General features: G+C 38.8%; 1 pseudogene; it reads left to right on the plus strand.

Moving 5' to 3' along the window:
* Positions 1–11,236: 11,236 nt before the first annotated feature.
* On the plus strand, positions 11,237–11,336 carry LOC130464591 (uncharacterized; annotated as a pseudogene).
* The last annotated feature ends 9,577 nt before the right edge of the window (positions 11,337–20,913 follow it).

The raw sequence follows: 20,913 nt of genomic DNA on the forward strand, positions 1-20,913 counted from the left end.
AAACAAACATTGTTTTTGTTTTTCTTGAATGTGAGTCTTTCTGTGTTTGAAAACAGAAATTTAGGTATGCTGATTATGGAACAAAATAGCCATTAAGTTCCAGCCTTTGAAAGGACTTAAAAACAAACAAGATGACCCTACAACTAATGTAGCATTGACATGATTCATTTCCCACTTGTAGGCCATTAGTGTAGCCTAGCTTCCATTGTTTGAGTTATAACCGAAGTAAGAACCTCAAGCGGTATATGATACCAAGGAAGTTTGATTGCTAGGTCACTTTTCTTTAAACATAAACTTACAGGTAGAAACGGAATTGTAAATTCCTTTCATCTGTTCCTTTGTTTTCCTATTTCTTGTACCCTTTCTTATAGCCTTAAGAATTGAATTCTTTAGTGTTGACTTTTATACTTTGTTTAGACATGTCCAATGTCACTCCAACAAAGTTCTTACCATTTATGTTGAATATTAAGTTTCAACTAGATGATCTTACCAGAAGCTTCTAAAGTTCACTAAGCATCGATCTATTCGAATGTCTAGGGACTAGACTCATTCGAGAATTAAATGGAAAAAGATATTAGGTTGTTTAACCATTTGTAAAGCTGAGCATTTAAACTCAATGCTTTATGATCTCAAAACTACATTGTATTTTTGAATCCACAAGCACCAATTGGTTCGCCATTCGATTTTGATATTCGAAAACAACCATAAAATGTGCTAAAAGAAACGTACATTTTAAATTGCTCACTTTCTCTCATTTCCGTGAATCGTTCTTGGATTCACTACCAATCGAGGAAATTTACTGTTACCTTTCTAAAAGGATTTATTGCAGTGCAAGATATTTAATTATAAACAATAATTAAAACATTCATTGAAGCATGCAAAGTCTAAACATTTATCATGAATAATAACTTGAAAATTAAAGCAATCATGCAACTTAAACAAGTTATTAGCATTTTATTCGAATATATTGTTCCGGCAGGTGTGAATAGAATGATTCCAAGACCCTAAAACCATTGAAGAATTAAGCACATTATGTATTTTGACTCAATTCTAAAATATTTTAGGTAAGCAAAAGCCTTTTTCTAATAGTCTAGAAACTACTCTTGGTTGATAGGTACGTCTAAGAACTTATTAGGTAAACCTATCGATTTTGCCACGACATAAAAGGACTCCTTACTTATATCGTTGAGTTTCACCAAAACTAACATGTACTCACAATTATTTGTGTACCTTACCCCTTTAGTATCGATAAGTAACACCTCGCTATGGCGGAAAACTATTACTAAGATCGATGAAGAAAGGATATCCAAGTAAGTGTTATTTTGGCATGGCACCTTTTAACTCAATTTTTAAGTTTGGAACTTAAAGCTCTTACTATGTTGGTTAGATTTTAAGTGAACTAAAATCCTTAATCATGCAACATAATCAAGCTTTAATCTCATGCATATTTAAGACATATTTAAAAGCAATAAATAACTTAAAACATGCATAAGATAAATGTGATCTAGTATGGCCTGACTTCATCTTGAAGCTTCAACTTCAAAGTCCGTCTTGAAAATCTCCGTGGGAGGCGCCATTTTCTTCAAATAGGATAAGCTATAATTAAACTAATTACAACTATTTGATGGTACGCAGACCATATTTGAATTGAAAAACAATTTTGGTACTTTAGACCAATTACATTCAAATTATGGTACGCAGACCATATTTTCTATCCTATTTGGGCCATACTAGTCACTTCATAACCTGCAAAACAGTACATATACAATATATACCATTCACCCATTCATTATCATGAATGGCCCACATAGCTAGTTAGTAAAACACGTTATGCATCACATAAATATTTACAGCAATTAATCAAGGGCACCAATAATCTACCAATTATTCAGTCCTTATTAATTCTAATCAAGTTGTTTAACCTTAAGGGATTTGTAGACCTAATCAAGAGTTTATGACTAAAAAATGCTCCCACTAAAACCAATAAATTCATATGCTTTACTAATTTTAAACATAAAAATGTATTTCTAGTCTAACCGGAAACATACAAATTTAATTAAAATTTAAAGCTCATATAAATTTATAATTGAATCCGCTTATTTAATTTATTTTCAGTCGAATTTAAATTAATTCAAGATTTTTAATTTTAGTAAAATAATTAGAATAAATAAAATTTATCATAATTATAATATTCAAAATTAAAATTCAAGAAAACAATTTAAATTATTAATTTTAAAATTAATTAAAATTACATGAACTGAAAATTTCAAATTAAAATTTTAAAACGATTTAATCGTAACACAAGGTACGCACATCACCACGCAACGCATAGCCATAGGCCACACGCACGCAGCCATCGCTGGCCACGTGCGCGCAGCCTCTGTGCTGCGTCGCATCTGCTGCTGCTCACCATCGCAAGGCATCATCGAAGCACGCTAGCCACTGCTTGATGGGCGCGCCAGTGCTCGTGCAGGCGTAGCGCTCGTCGCACGCGAGCCAGCGCTCGCTGCGCGCAAGGCTTCGATCGCTGCGCGAGGCAGTGCGCGTTGCACGCGACTGCTTGCTACCTTGCTCCTCGCCCTCGCCCATTCGCCCATCGCACATAGCACACGACACAAGGCAGGGCTACTGCCTTGTGCTCGTGCACCATTGCCTTGCTCGCTGCATTCGTACCGCATGGGCGATGAGCTCCCTTGCTCGTCGTCGCATGCCCACACTATACAACACCCCTTAAGGGTAACATGTAGCGTCCATTGCTTTGTGCGTGCAAGTTTTATGAGCGAATTGCATAAAAATTAAAACTTTTATTTCCAAAATTAATGACAAATTAATAAATTATATTAATTTCATAATTTTAGGGCGAAAAATTGAAAATTTATTAATTAATTAATTTCCGATTAACATGGATTCAAGTCTAGGTCATAAAAATTTAAAATTTAACACAAATTAACAATTTTTATGGTGGTTTTTAATCATAGGTATCTAATTAAATTATTAATTAATTATGAAAATCAAATCAATTCTAAACTATTTGAATTTTCAACGAATTAATCATAATTACAAATTAGATTGCATAATTAACAAGGATAGGCATTCAAACTTGTTAAACATATACAGTAGGTCAATCAAAAATTCAAGATTTATCAACAATAATCGCAAATATTAAATTTAACATCTTAAATTTACAAACTTTTGCGTTCGAAAAACTAAAACCTCCGATTTTGAGAATTCTGGGTTTCGGCGAAAAATAACTATTTTTGTCAAAATTTTAGAATGCCTTTTACATGCGGAATTGAAACAAAAATCACTCGATTTGGATGAGTAACGAAAAAAACTGCCGAAAAACTGCGTACATATAATTAAATAAACGCAATTTGCAATTAATTAACAATTACGAAAATTAATCACCCCTTTTAATTCCTTGCAAATTTGTATAATTTAACCATGTTCATGCAATTTAGATTATGAAAATAATAAGAGGCTTGTGATACCACTGTTAGGTTATGATTCATATGACAAAACATAAATCATGCGGAAAAATCGTAAAGCCAGGAAAGCATATTATTTACACATAATCATTTAGCATAATTTAGGAGCATACACTTTGTAGCGTGCCCTCCCTAGCTGCGCCCGAACCGAACAAGAACAAGTCTTTAGGACTCCAAATGTCGTCCCTCCGTAGATAGTCCACAGTACGTCCGGATCCGCCTCAAGTTAGACCAACTAGAATCGCCCTTAAGGTTACTAGGAATTTCGGCTATTGTGTTTGCAAGTGTATGGCTGATTTTTCTTTCAAAAACTTACCCTTTGAATAATTCAATTGTATCTATAAATTATGACCCTAGGCTCTTATTTATAGAGGTATGGAAAGGGAATTGGAATCCTAGTAGGATACGAATTAATTAAACTTAGAATCCTACAAGAACTCTAATTAATTAATTTATCCTTTTAGGAATAGGAATTTAATTATATACCAAAACCTAATAGCTTTAGGAATCGTGCAAGAACACAAACACACACACGCACGGCAGCCACGAGGGCCGCCCATGCGCATGCGTGCGAGCAGCAGCCCACGCCACGAGGCCCACACAGCCGTGGCCTTGGCGCGCGCTGGGCCTGCCTTGCGGTGGGCCTGGGCGCTGCCTTGGCTGGGCGTGTGGCGCGCGTTTGGCTTGCTGGGCGATGGCCCGGCTTCGTGCTGGGCCTTCGTCCGGCAGGCCTCGTCCGATGCTAATTCGTACGATACGCTTCCGATTAAATTCCCGGTTCCGGAATTCATTTTCGATACGAACAATATTTAATATTTCCGATTCCGGAATTAATTTCCGTTTCGAACAAATATTTAATATTTCCGTTTCCGGAATTATTTTCCGATTCCGATAATATTTCCGATTCTGACAATATTTCCGTTTCCGGCAATATTTCCGATTCCGGCAATATTTCCATTTCCGATAATATTTTCCGATACGTACCATGTTTCCGTTTCCGACAACATCTACGACTTGGATAATATTTATATTTCCGATACGATCCATATTTCCGTTTCCGGCAATATCATCGTTTCCGGAGTATTCATTTCTTGCTTGTGACGATCTCAGCTCCCACTGAAACCAAGATCCGTCGATTCCGAATATCCATAGATGGAATATTTAATGCCATTAAATACTTGATCCGTTTACGTACTATTCGTGTGACCCTACGGGTTCAGTCAAGAATAAGTTGTGGATTAATATCATTAATTCCACTTGAACTGAAGCGGCCTCTAGCTAGGCATTCAGCTCACTTGATCTCACTGAATTATTAACTTGTTAATTAATACTGAACCGCATTTATTAGACTTAACATTGAATGCATACTTGGACCAAGGGCACTATTTCCTTCACGGGTTGCCTCCCGCACAGCGCTGGTTTATTTCTAGGTCCCGCTCGACCTTGTTACCTTGAATATGCAGTTTATGAGGCGGAGAGATTGAGGTGAAGGACCTCAACCACTCCTACAGTAGCCCCATCATGGTACAACTTCAGACGTTGCCCGTTGACCTTGAATTGTTCACCATTATCATTCTCTACTTCAACAGACCCAAACTTGCTTACCATAGTCACGGTGAATGGCCCAGACCACCTAGACTTAAGTTTTCCAGGAAATAACTTAAGCCTAGAATTAAAGATTAGAATCTTGTCGCCCACCGTGAACTCTCTATGAAAAATGTGATTGTCGTGCCACTTCTTGGTCTTTTCCATATAAATCCGGGAACTATCATAAGCTTGTAGTCGGAATTCATCGAGCTCACCCAATTGAAGTAACCGCTTCTCACCGGCTAGCTTTGCATCCATGTTGAGCTGTTTGATTGCCCAATAAGCCTTATACTCCATTTCTACCGGTAAGTGACACGCCTTGCCATACACCAACCGATACGGGGAGGTACCAATAGGTGTCTTAAAGGCGGTTCTGTATGCCCATAGAGTATCATCTAGCTTATCGCTCCAATCCTTCCTAGACTTCGCTACCACCTTCTCAAGGATAGATTTGATCTCCCGGTTGGAGACCTCAACTTGACCACTCGTCTGAGGGTGGTAGGCTAGCCTGGTGCGGTGATAAACCCCATACTTGCGCAGGAGCGCATCCAGATGCTTCTCATGGAAGTGTGACCCTCCATCACTAATCAAAGCGCGCGGAACCCCAAATCTAGGAAAAATGATCTTCTTGAACAGGGAAATGACTGTCTTAGCATCGTTAGTAGGTGAGGCAACGACTTTCACCCACTTGGACACATAATCTACAGCAACAAGGATATACAAGTTACCCTTAGACGATGGGAATGGTCCCATGTAGTCAATTCCCCACACATCGAAAACCTCAACCTGTGGCATCTCATACCTCCTCGAAATAGTGCCGGCCCTCTGGCACGCATCACAAGCCATAATAAAAGCCTGTGCATCCTTGAACATAGTAGGCCAGTAAAAACCACATTGTGACAACTTAGCGTTAGTCTTTGCCGGTCCATGGTGACCACCATAAGGTGAAGAATGACACCTACTGATAATACCTTGGACTTCCCATTCCGGAACGCAACGCTTGTACAACCCTTCAGCAGTCTCACGAAACAAATAAGGGTCATCCCAGAAATAGAACCGAACATCATGTAGGAATTTCTTCTTCTGTTGATATGTAAGATCGGCCGGAAGAATACCCCCTACAATGTAGTTAGCAAAATCTGCGAACCATGGTGACTGACTGGAAAGTGCAAGTAAGTGATCATCCGGAAATGAGTCATCGATCGGTGTAGGCACTTTACCATCATCGTATCTCAATCTAGACAGGTGATCTGCAACAACATTCTCAGCCCCTTTTTTATCGCGAATCTCCAGATCAAATTCTTGTAGCAGTAGTATCCATCGAATAAGCCTGGGCTTGGCTTCCTTCTTTGAGAGCAGATACTTAAGAGCCGCATGGTCAGTATAGACTATCACCTTGGACCCAATCAGATAGGTGCGAAACTTGTCCAAGGCATAGACTATGGCTAGAAGCTCCTTCTCAGTAGTAGCATAATTAACTTGAGCTTCATCTAAGGTCTTACTTGCATAGTAGACGGCATGCAAAACCTTTTCCTTTCTCTGACCCAAAACTGCCCCGACTGCATAATCACTTGCATCACACATTATCTCGAACGAAAGATCCCATTCGGGAGAACGAATGATGGGAGCCGAAATCAGTGCCTGTTAATCCTGTCAAAGGCCTCGAGACAAGCATCAGTAAACACAAACAGGGCATCCTTGAGGAGGAGCTGGGTAAGTGGTTTAACAATTTTAGAAAAATCCTTGATAAAGCGGCGATAAAACCCCGCATGACTAAGAAAACTTCTAACACCCTTCACATTGACTGGAGGGGGCAATTGTTCAATCACTTGGACCTTAGCTCGATCCACCTAAATGCCCTTATCAGATATCAAATGTCCCAAGACCACCCCTTCAGTAACCATGAAATGACACTTTTCCCAGTGCAAGACTAAATTACACTCTTCACATCTTTTCAAGACTTTGGTCAGATTTTGCAAGCAAGAATAAAAAGAAGTACCATAGACACTAAAATCATCCATAAACACTTCCATGATAGACTCAATAAAATCAGAAAAGATACTCATCATGCAACGTTGGAAAGTAACGGGTGCATTACACAGACCAAAAGGCATCCTACGATATGCAAAGGTACCATAGGGACAGGTGAAGGTGGTCTTTTCCTGGTCGTCTGGATGTATGGGAATTTGAAAGAAACCAGAATAACCATCCAGATAACAGAAAATCTTGTGACAGGCTAGCCTTTTAGAATGCCTTTTACATGCGGAATTGACACAAAAATCACTCGATTTGGATGAGTAACGAAGAAACTGCCGAAAAACTGCGTACGTATAATTAAATAAACGCAATTTGCAATTAATTAACAATTACAAAAATTAATCACCCCTTTTAATTCTTGCAAATTTGTAATATTTAACCATGTTCATGCAATTTAGATTATGAAAATAATAAGAGGCTCGTGATACCACTGTTAGGTTATGATACATATGACAATTCATAAATCATGCGGAAAAACCATAAAGCCAGGAAAGCATATTATTTACACATAATCATTTAGCATAGTTTAGATGCATACACTTTGTTGCGTGCCCTCCCTAGCTGCGCCCGAACCGAACAAGAACAAGTCTTTAGGACTCCAAGTGTCGTCCCTCCGTAGATAGTCCACAGCACGTCCGGATCCGCCTTAAGCTTGACCAACTAGGATCGCCCTTAAGGTACTTAGAATTTTCGGCTAATGTAGGCAATTGTATGACTGAATTTTTGCTCTCAAAAATCACTTTGAATACTTGAATACTCTATTCAAAATAATGACCCTAGGCCTTTATTTATAGAGGTATGGAAAGGGAATTGTAATCCTATTAGGATACGAATTAATTAAACTAGAATCCTAATAGAATTCTTATTTAATTAATTCATCCTTTTAGGTTTAGGAATTTAATCATATGTCGAAACCTGATAGATTTAGGATTCGTATAGCACACAAACACACACACGCACGCACAGCAGCCCACGAGGGGCGCCATGCGCGCGCGCGCAGCCCGCGAGCTCGCAGCCCATTGCCACGAGGCCCACACGCTGCCGCAGCGTTGGCGCGCGCTGGGCCTGCCTTGCGGTGGGCCTGGCGCAGCCTTGGCTGGTGCGTTGTGGCGCGCTGGCTTGCTGGGCGATGGCCCGGCTTCGTGCTGGGCCTTCGTCTGGCAGGCCTCGTCCGATGCTAATTCGTACGATACGCTTCCGATTAATTTCCCGATTCCGGAGTTCATTTCCGATACGAACAATATTTAATATTTCCGATTCCGGAATTAATTTCCGTTTCGAACAAATATTTAATATTTCCGTTTCCGGAATTATTTTCCGATTCCGATAATATTTCCGATTCTGACAATATTTCCGTTTCCGGCAATATTTCCGATTCCGGCAATATTTTCATTTCCGATAATATTTTCCGATACGTACCATGTTTCCGTTTCCGGCAACATCTACGACTTGGATAATATTTATATTTCCGATACGATCCATATTTCCGTTTCCGGCAATATCATCGTTTCCGGAGCATTCATTTCTTGCCTGTGACGATCTCAGCTCCCACTGAAACCAAGATCCGTCGATTCCGAATATCCATAGATGGAGTATTTAATGCCATTAAATACTTGATCCGTTTACGTACTATTTGTGTGACCCTACGGGTTCAGTTAAGAGTAAGTTGTGGATTAATATCATTAATTCCACTTGAACTGAAGCGGCCTCTAGTTAGGCATTCAGCTCACTTGATCTCACTGAAATTATTAACTTGTTAATTAATACTGAACCGCACTTATTAGACTTAACATAGAATGCATACTTGGACCAAGGGCATTATTTCCTTCAAGTTGTCCCCCCTTTCTTAGGCACTACCTGAACAGGACTCACCCACTTAGAATCAGACACAGCATATACAATACCCGCATCAAGCAATTTCATGACTTCAGCTTTTACAACATCTTGCATGACAGGGTTTAGACGACGCTGGGGTTGAATGCATGGTTTATGATTTTCATCTAGATGTATCCTATGCATGCAAAAGTCAGGGCTGATACCCTTTAAATCATCAATACTGTACCCAATGGCCTTTTTGTGCTTTTTCAACACAATAAGAAGTTGGGATAACTGGTCTGCATCAAGTGCAGTACTGACGATCACAGGGCAAAGTTGTTCATCATCTAAAAACGCATATTTAAGGTTAGCAGGAAGAGGCTTAAGTTCGGGTTTCTTTACCTCTTTAACAGGACAAACCGACCGAACTAACCCCTTCAATTTGGTGCTCTCCGGCTCAGATTCTCCACCATTAAGAGCCAACTCTAGAACATCCACTTCAGCACTCCAAGAACTGCTATCACCTGCAGAGGATTCACAACAAAACACTGCCTCCAAAGGATCTCTTTCGAGAACTTGGGAGACGTTATCACGAGTAATAAAATCAACTACATCAATACGATAGCATTGTTCTTCTTCTAGCATGGGACTTTTTAAGGCACTATTCAGATTAAAAGTCACCTTATCATCCCCAACAGACAAAGTCAATTTCCCACTTTTAACATCAATGACCGCCCCTGCCGTGTGAAGGAAGGGTCTACCTAGGATTATGGGAATTTGAGAGTTCTCCTGCATGTCTAGTACTACAAAGTCTACAGGTATATATAATTTACCTACTCTAACAGGGACGTCCTCTAAAACACCTAAGGGGTATCTGACAGAACGGTCGGCCATTTGTAGAGTGATATTAGTAACCTTAAGCTCACCCAAATTCAGTTTAGTACAGACAGACAAAGGCATGACAGACACACTAGCACCTAGATCACATAAAGCTTTATCAATAAATACAGTGCCAATGTTACATGGGATGGAAAAACTCCCGGGGTCTTTAAGTTTAGGTGGAGACTTGTTTTGCAAATAAGCACTACATTCCTCAGTAAAAGCTACAGTCTCTACCTCACCAAAAGCACGTTTCCTGGTCAAAATGTCTTTCATGAATTTAGCATAAGTCGGAACCTGTAAAATTAATTCAGTAAAAGGAACCGTTAAACTGCTTGTCTAGCTTATTCTTGAGTTTCCGGTTTGGGAAGGGGAGTGCAATAGGTGGTACTTGAATATCTGTCCCCTTCTTAACCTCAGTTGTAGCCTCATTCACATTGACTACCTTTTCGGCTTCCTTACCATCCATAACTATCTTTGGGATTTCTTCACTGACCAGACCACTAGCAGCCACCCCAGAATCAACCTCAACCGGCACAGAAGGACCATCATAATCCCTACCACTTCTCAATGTAATTGCATTAGCAGTCTCCCTATTTTCGGGCTGTGAAGGAAATTGGCCTGGTGGCCTCCCTGCAATGGTAGTAGCCATATGTGCCAATTGTGTATCAATGATCTTGTTGTGAGCAGTAAGAGCATCGATCTTTGCATCCTTTTCACTTAGAGATTTTTGCATTTGTAGCATCATGTTTCTCATCTCTACTAGCATAGGGTCAGGCTGTGTGGCTTGAGGTTGTGGTGGTGGGGGTGATGTGTGTTGTCTAGGGAACCCAGGTGGTCCACTAGACTGTTGGTTGTAGTTGTTCCGTGGTTGGTAGGATTGTTGATGTGGGGGTTGGTATGGTTGTTGTGGTGGATGTTGGACTTGGTGAGGGTTCTGGATATTGTTGCTCCTGTAGGATAGTAGAGGGTTGTTTTTATAGCCCTTATTGTAAGAGTTGGAGAATGGGTTATTTTGTTTGTAGGATTGAAATGTGTTACACTGTTCAACATAGCTCCTACATTCCTGTGCATAATGACCAGACATTCCATAACTTTCACAAACAGTAGCAGGTTGGGCACTCATAGCAGCTACACTAGCAGGTTGGGCAGATTGAGTATTGGCTGCTTGCATATTATCAAACTTATAGTGTAAAGCAGTCAATTGGGCAGTTAATTGTTCAATAGAATTTAAATCATGCTTACCACCCCTATTAGATAAACCTCTAGGATTCCCATACTGGGCATTTTGAATGGTTATCTCCTCAATCACCTCCATAGATTTAGGCACCTCAAGTTGCATGAATCTCCCACTGGCAGCTGAATCCAACAAACATCTAGACTCATTGCCCAGACCATTATAAAACTGTTGAATCAAGAACCAATCTTCCAAACCATGGTGCGGGAACTCTCTTTGCAAATCCTTGAACCTCTCCCAGACCTCGAACAAACTCTCATCTGCTTGTTGTGAGATACCCAGTATCTGACCCCTTAGACGAGCTGTTTTCTCAGGTGGAAAATATTTAACATAAAAAGAAAGAGCCAAGGACTCCCAATTAGTTATTTTCAAAGCCGCCCGATTCAACCCATTAATCCACAATTTAGCTTTCCCACTCAAAGAGAACGGGAAAAGTATCTCCATAGTCTGTTCCGGAGTCAATCCCTTTTGCTTGATGGTGGAACAATATTGGATGAAGGACTGTATGTGAAGATTCGGATCTTCACCTGGTTCCCCACCGTACTGGCGTCTCTCAATCATGTTAATCAATGCAGGCTCAATCTTGAAGGTCTCAGCTGCAATAGAAGGCATGATTGCCTTCGGTAGCACGGACAGACTTGGCTTAGAATAGTCTGTAAGCCGTGGGGTAGGTGGCGGTAGTAAAGTTTCGTCACCCATCTCTATCTATGAAACTGAATCTGTATCTGAAGGAAAAAGATCACCAATATTATGATCAGAATCAGAGTAATTCCCACACTGTGCAATGAAAGTTCTTCGTCTACGAAAGGTTCTTTCGGGCTCAGGATCGAATGGAGTAAGATTACTAGTACCTACGGTCCTGGGCATAGACAAAGACTACAAAACAATGTGAGATCCGGTCTCAACTCTCAAGGAACGTGAGTTCCTTGAGTAGTAACAAACAATAATCTAGGATAAGCAATCAACAACAGAAAATAAAACCGTTTCCCCGGCAACGGCGCCAAATTTTGACAGGCTAAAGTCGTATCACCTAATAAAAAATAACCTAAATCCACTACCTAGGTAGCAAGGGAAGTCAGGATCGAATCCACAGGGAAACATGCGTTCTTCCTACTATCAATCAATTAATTTAGACTATTGTGAATAAGAGTTGGTTGATGAATTGTATGCTAGACTACGAACGATAATTAAACGAGTATGAATCAAATATATTAAGGAATCTAGGGTATAGGTTCACCAACAAATAACAATCCAGGACAACGAACAATCACGATAATCAACAAGATAATTAATTAGACTAGCATGCTATCTCGAATCGATACTAATCATAGACTTAGAATTACCGGGCTCTCGCTACGTATTAATCCTAATTCCACCTATTGACACAAGCCTAAACATCAAATTGCATCTCTCGAATCTTAACTTGATATTGCATAACTACCACAATTAAACCTGCGCAAATCTAATTGTATAGTGAAATAAACCAATCAATAGGAATTAATTACAATGCCAACAATCACAATTATTCAATGTCCCTTCATATTAATCATGGATCCCCAAACCCTAGAAATTAAACTACTCAAGCATATTAACAATAAACAAAGCAATTAGCATGATTGAAAACATAATTAAGGCAAAACAAAAGATTGAAATAAGGAACAATACCTAATTGAAGAACAATGGTAAAGGAAAGCTTGAATTTTTGATTGAAAATAAACTAAGTGTTTGCAACAAATTAGAGAGAAAAACTAAGTGTTTAATACTAGAATATGAGATAATAAGATGTTCTACTAAATTAACAAAGGCTATATTTATAGTTTAGCCCAAAAACACAAGAGAAAACCGGAATAAAACTAAAGTAAACCGCACGCTAAAGGCTCCAGGGTTGTCGTCGCCCGGTCGGGCGGCCAACCTCCCGACGGGCGACCATCTCGAAATCCGCCCGACGGGCGCAGGGTTGCCCGGCGGGCGGAGGGAGAAACTCCTGAAAACATTTGCACGCGCCCGTTCGGGCACCAATCGCCCGTCGGGCGGAGAGAGAATTTGCTGCTGCTGCCTTTGATGGGCGCCCGGTGGGCACCAGGCGAGACTCCGCCCGTCGGGCGCCTTCTGATGACCTAATCCTCTACTTGCTCGCCCGATGGGCGAGAGGCAATCCACCGGGCGGAGGGCTAAGTGATCTGCCCTTCGTCCGCAACACCGAGTCTAACTTCCGGGGTTCGATCATGAACATCTAGGGCTCCCGTAAGTCGACAAAAGTCGTCCCGAACTCCCTCGGGATCATGTAGTGGCCTAAATCATCAAGAAACGGGCCTAAAAAGACCAATTTCTCACTAAGTATTCCTGAAACTCAAGGCACACTCAAATACACAGATTAGTACTAAAAACGGCTCCTAAGAGCTCATTTGACGCATAAAAGTACTAAGGGATGGGGGTGAAAACACTATATAAAACACACATATCAGGGAGGAGAGAGAATGAGAAGCCAAGGGAGATGGAAGGAGGAAGATCACAAAGAAGTAGGAGTGAAAATATGAAGAAGGTGGAGATAGAAGATGAAGAATGAGGGACGAAGAAGATGCAACTCCTAAATTCTAATGGTGACTTAACGGCAGGGGTAAATAGTGATTTTTTTTAAAACCTCAGGGGTATATGGTGAATTATTGAAAATACGAGGGTATTTGGTGAATTAAGCTAAACCTTGGGGGTATCTCATGAAAAATCTGTTTTACCAAACGGAATAAATTATCACATTGGCTCTAAAATGACATTTACTCCTTTTTTGCAAAAAGAGTTGAAGGACATTTTAAGAAACATAAATCTCAGATTATCAACAATTACATCATTGAATATCACTAACACCACATTACTAACATCACCTAAGGGTCTTAGAATGTCCCCAAGCATCATTGACACAAACCCTATCCACTAACACTTAGCTCCCGAAAAGCATCAATGATGCTAATGGTGCATGAGTGTTAATGAAATAATGGGTTTGATTCTCAGCAAATGATGACTCATCACAGATCAAACAAAACAACAACTCATTAATTAAAAACAACAAGTCATTCATCACATGGGACAATCTCACTAATACCACATTAATACATGTGAAGCACACTAGCGTGTGTTTGTGCTAATGCACGGGGCATTGATAACTAAAAATATATATACAAAATATAATTAAAAGTGATTAAATTATATTTGTTTTAAACAATAAATTGTCAAATATAAACATATTAATCGGTACAAACTAATATAAAAACTGAAAATAATATTATGTCACATACTCCATATAATACATATTTTAAAATTCAATGTCACATGAAATTACCCATGATACGGAGTATATCGTATCCGTCATCTTGTCAAAAATCAAAATTTATCTTCTTCCCATCTGGCCATCCCCATCAACCTGTCAAAAATTCAAAATGCATCTTCTTCCCATCCATCCCCATCAACCATATTCAAAGTACGAATCTCAAGAAAAACTTAAGTCTCATTTCTTAATGATTAACCACTACAATCAATAAGTTCATTTAGTAAATGAAAAATACTTTGTATGAAGGAACAATATAATACCATGGAGCAAAGTACACTGAAACAAACCAGATATGCGATTTCCATCTTCCAGATATAAAGTAACCCCACGATACTGAGAGCTTCTAGACCTGGGTGGTTGGGTCCCTTCCTACTCTTCTTCACATGCTGCGGTTTATGTGCTTGTGCTTGGCCCATCACCATCGACCTCACCTCAAGCACACCCATTAGAGGATCTTGACCCCAGAGAATGAGCCGACCCAGCCCGTCCTAAGCGGGAAAAAGTTCTTCGATGACGAACCCAATCCACGACATTTCACCGCGATACACCGGATAATAATTACAGCAATCGCCGTCATGGTTGAGGATAGTATCGAGCCTGAGTATGTCAAAATTGTAAGTGAGAGTGGAGGGAGAGTTATTGTAGGAAAGATAATCGCCATTGTCGAGTGAGGAAGTATTGTTGGAGATGAAGGAATTATTATTCTGAATAGAGTATGAATGATCGCGAGAAAAAATGGAAAAGCAAGTTAGCAAATTAATAAAATATAGAAAATAGAACAAAGTAAACTGCATTAAATTCTTGTTCTTCCCCGGTCCCTCATTATATCTTCCTCCATTGAATAGTTATGCTTGTCTATGGGATTGAAACATACTATTTAAACAAATTCATGCTGTTTTCAAATTTTTTAGGGACAATTTGTACACAGCAGAGTACTATCTTGTAGACATTAGTGATTCAAAAAGGCAGCTAGTGTTGGCGTCGGGTTTCAATGTTAGTGGTTGGTTACTTCAAGTGAGAAGAAGAAGGCGATGAAGAAGGTGGTGGTTGGAAATGGAAATAAGTGTAGTCTCATGGAATTCATAGAAGCATAATTTTATGGGCATGACATAGAAGTAAGTTTTTCTGGATTAAGAGAATAAAAATAAGCCGTTTTTTTTACAGGAAATTGATGGTTTTGTGTGGAGCAGTTGAATGATCAGTTATAATTCAAACTGGTTTTCTGAGTGTTTTGAATTTGAAATACTGGAGTGTAAATGGGATTTTGGAGGGAGTGCACAAAATTGCTCCATTGGAAATTTGGAGGTCTCACATAAGCCAATGACTTTTTTATTATTATATAGGATAAGGGGACAATTAGGACTCATCATGACATTTTTGGTGGTTCTTCCAGAAGGGATTGAGACCTTGTTAACTATCACATTGGATAGTAAACAATCACTCAATCCCCTTTTAAGAACCACCTAAAGACTAAAAGTCATTCATTCAAAACAACAATATTGATCTCATAATGTCCCCAAGCATCGCTGAAACAAATCCAAACTGCAAACACTTAGCGCCTGAAAAGCATCATCATTGATATTAATGGAAGCATGAGCGGTTGTTGTTAATTGGACTGGTTTCTCAGCATATAAAAGACTCATCATTGATCACATACAAGAAAGGAACTTAAGGGGACAATTAACAACTCAATAAACAAGAACTGAATTGCCTCTCCGATCTAATGTCAGTTTATATGTGAAGGAATCAATTTATTTCCTAACATAACTAAACTGGCAAAATATCGAAAAGCCAAAACAAATCAAGTTCAGGGGATTTTTATTAAACAGGACTTCAATTGCCTAAGCAATCTAATGTCAGTTTATATGTGAAAGAATGAATAACAACACATTAAAACTGACAAAATATCGCAAAGCCAAACAAATCATGTTAATATTGATCTCAGATGTCCCCAAGCTTCATTGAAGCACACCATGTTCACAAACCATTAGCACACAAAAGCCTAAAACAACCAATGGCTAGATGCTAATGGCGCACCGTGGTTTATGAATCAAGGATAGCTTCTCAAAACATTGAAAGACTCATCATAGATACCACACAAACCCTAAGCCAATTATCATAGTGATACATATAGGGATATCAAGCATTCAACGGAAGCACACATTAAGAGGGGACTTTACTTTCATGTTTTATTCTTTAATTTATTAACCCTTCCCCATATGCTTTCACCCCTCTAATAATCATCAAGGAAACATTATCATCAAGTCATAGGACATGCATACATTATCAAGGAAACATTATCATCAAGGCATCATACTAATCATCAAGGCATCATATTAATCATCAAGGCATTACAATCATCAAGGCAACATAATCAGTAGGGCAACATAATCATCAAGACATTAAACATCATCAAGGCAACATCATCATACATGATCAGCATGCCAACATTATAGCATCATCATAAAAAACAGGGGACATGCATACACTTCAATATCACAACGTCATCATCAAAACAACACCCCTGGCCAACAACAGATCACAGTTCTTGGCATCCACCATATAACTCCACAAGTATCAACATATCATAAATTAAACAGAGATAAAAGGAGACAAACTTATCTAAGCATCATCAGATGTTTTAGGTGATTTTTGTTCAGGTCATCATCCTTAGAGCAGGGAAACGACGTCGAACATTGCCCACTAGAAACATCAACAACACCATCTTCGTTATCACACTGACCAACGTAATACAATTCAAATGAATCTGATTCATTGGGTTCCTTGCATGCAACAGGGGACATCAAAGATGATTAGTATCATACGATAAAACAGAGGCCTTCAAAAAAAATTCCAAAATAGTTCTGAATTAATCCAAAAAAATCCAAAAAAATTATGCTGCCTCAACCAAATATAGACATGCAAATGAACAAGAACTCGAAAAAACCTTTACACTTTCAGATTTTATCAGATCATGCATGAATAAATCACAAAAAATCACAAAAATATCCAGATTAAGTCCAAAAAATCCGCAAAATATCAAAAAAAAATCCAGATCAACCAAATATAGACATACAAATGCCCTTTAAAGCACCCACTTGTCTTATAATCTTGGAGTGGATTTTTGAAGAAATGCATATATTCCTTTTATATAAATGACTTGAAAACTGGAGTAGATTTTTATAGTTATAAAGCCTACTATCATCTTTTCAGTACTCAACGCAATCTCATACGTCCTTCTTCCCTTAATACTCGCCCCTCTTTCTTTATAAAATCGTCATTTAATACTCACCCCATTTTTATAAATAGAATACTTTTACTAATATTATATCATTTCTCTCACTTAACTTGGACCCATATATATATATTCCTATTTCCTAAAAAAACATAGAAAAAATTCTACCCACCTCCACCTCCACCCTTTATTTGACACATTTCCCACTAACTATATTAAAAAAAATACCCACTATCAACTACCACATAATAAATTAACATGTCAATTAAATTGCCTAAAATTTAGTGTCGGTCAAACCGGGGAGAGCATTAAGGGACGGAGGTGAAGGAAATAATGTCCTTGGTCCAAGTATGCATTCAGTGCTAAGTCTAATAAATGCGGTTCAATATTAATTAATTAAACAAGTTAATAATTCAGTGAGATCAAGTGAGCTGTATGCCTAGCTAGAGTCCGCTTCAGTTCAAGTGGTATTAATAATATTAATCCACAACTTACTCTTGACTGAACCTGTAGGGTCACACAAATAGTACGTGAGCGGATCAAGTATTTAAGTGAATTAAATACTCTATTTACGAACATTCGGAAACGACGGATCTCGGTTCCAGTGGGAGCTGAAATCGTCAAAAGGAAAAATATAGAATGCTCCGGAAATGATGATATTGCCGGAAACAGAAATATGGATCATGGCGGAAATATAAATATTATCCAAGTCGTAGATGTTGTCAGAAACGGAAAAATGGTACGTATCGGAAAATATTATCGGAAATAGAAATAATGCCGGAATCGGAAATATTACCGGAATCGGAAATATTGTCAGAATCTGAAATAAATTCCGGAATCGAAAATATTAAATATTTGTTCGAATCGGAAATAAATTCCGAAATCGAAAATATTAAATATTTGTTCGAATCGGAAACGAATTCCGGAATCGGAAAACAAATCGGAAGCGCGACGTACGAACGATCGACGAACGAGCTTGCGAGACGCAAGGCCCAGCGCAAGTGCCAGGCCCAGCGCCCAGCAAGCCCTCTCGCAAAGCAGGCCGAGCAGCAACATCGCCCAACAAGATGGGTTGCGTGCTTGCTGCCAGCGCCCAACGCTCTTGGGCCGAGCCGAGCAGCAGCGCCCACTCGTGGGCTGCGTGGCTGCGGGATGTGTGCTACACAAGCCTTGGCCGGCTAGGATTACTTGCTTGTCAAGTAATCGTGTTTTCCTAATTCTACTCAAATTGGATATTTTAGTTAAATCTGAAATACTTAGGTATTTGATTAAACCTAAAATTCTAATGATATTATTTAACTAGAATCCTAATGGATTTAGTTATTAGATTCCTAGTAGAATTCAAACTCCGTTATTTCCACCCTATAAATATGTGGTTAATGATCACAATGTATAATGCAATTCAATATACTATTCTAACATATTAGATTCAAGAGAGAATTTAATACTTGCCTAATATTATTTGTGAGTTTCCCGAGTGCACATAAAACCTTAGAAAACATTCTAGTTAATTGAATCCAAGGCGGATCCGAACGTGCTGTGAACTATCTACGGAGGGGCGATATTTGGAGTTCTATACTTGTTCCTGTTCGGTTCGGGAGCAGCTAGGGAAGGCACGCATCACATTTTATGTATACTAATTATGCTAACTGACTATGTGGCAATTAATTTGGATTCCCGACTTTATGGTTTTTCCGCATGAATTATATTGTTTATATTTTTCATAACCTAACAGGAGGAAGTATGAATTTGATTGAAGATAAGGTTTCCGCGGAGAGTAAAATGAATCACTTGGAGGACGCATGAAAGAGAAAACTGAAAGTTCTTGAGAAACCATACTTAAGGTCATTTTTTCGATGGCCAAATTTAGATGAATATCACACACGTTTTCTCCTTCATCCCCTGTGCGTTCTTCAAAAGGGGATGGTTGACTTAACTAGTCATATTACATTGGGCCCTTTTACATTTTACACCAACCTTTTTTTTGATATTTAATTCGTGGGTAATCATTTATTTACCTCCCTTCTCTTTATTTTTTTTATCCTTTTAAATACTCTATCAAAGAAATGTTTTTGTTTCCTTTTTTAATTTCTAATCAAGACCTTCTATTATATAATCCAACTCTCAAGGAGATTGGTGTCCCTCATAAGTACAAAAAATGACCTTATTTTTATGTTTTTTTTTAAAAAAAAGGTTGTCATACATGTTTTTTTTTTTTTTGAAATATAAAGCCCACCTACACATTTATCTACCACGTTACTTAGATACTCTTCACTTACTCATTTTATATATTTAAAGTACTTTTCAATGCTACTTAATTGGAAATTTTTTCACGCGTAAGGGAATCCCTACCCAACCTTAGTGAGGTTTGATCGATAAATGCAAATCTTGCCACTAGGAAAAACCTTACTCGATAATCAAGTAACAAATCGGTTTAAGTACCAAACAGAGAAATCCTTGGACAACATTGACTGGCGCCTTAAACAAACGCAAGGGACTCTCATATGTTAACACTGATTAGTTTGTTATTGAATTGGTCAGTATCAATAAAATAAGAAGTCTAATTGGTATTGATTATTAGACTATTGGTCCACACCAATATATTTATATGGAGTATAATCGATATTACTTGTGTTCTAAATGGAGGCAAGCCACTATTAATTAAGCGTCAAGATCCTCTGGATTTAAAGTTTCGACTCTACAAAATAGAGTTTCATTTAATGACAATACTAACCTTACTTTTTGTAAGTAATCCTTATTGTCCCCCCTTCTTCAATATTCATGCATCTCATCTTTTCCATAACCAATTAACCACAACCCTTCCCTCCCCAGCCACAGGGCAACTGTCTGGTCCACCAATCCACCACCACAGCATAAATCTCGTCTCTCTCTCCCAATCACATTGCAATATTCAATATGAAAATTTTTAGTGAATGGTTCTTATAGTGAATGGGAAAATAGGGGATGGTTGGGGAATTTAATTAATTAATGTTGATGCAGTTTACTCCGATCAGCTCTCACGTCTATGCGAGCATCTGATGGTGGTGCAGTGGTTGTTGGACTAGTGCTTGAGGTGCGCGAGAGGGGAAATGAATAGATAATGATGATTGGACAAGGATGGAAGAGTTGGGTGCCTGTAATGGTGGACTAGTGGTTGTGGAGGAGGAGCAAACGTTAATGGTGAATTGGATATGAGCGTGAGTGCGTGAGTTACGCAAAATAATAATTGGAGTTCTTAATTTCTTATACCTCTTATTTGTAGCCGTTGATTTCCATTAACAGTGATTGAGCGGTTAAGATTGCAAAAACTCTA

The sequence above is a fragment of the Spinacia oleracea genome, chromosome 6, assembly GCF_020520425.1.
Source record: "Spinacia oleracea cultivar Varoflay chromosome 6, BTI_SOV_V1, whole genome shotgun sequence".
Classification (NCBI taxonomy): domain Eukaryota; kingdom Viridiplantae; phylum Streptophyta; class Magnoliopsida; order Caryophyllales; family Amaranthaceae; genus Spinacia; species Spinacia oleracea.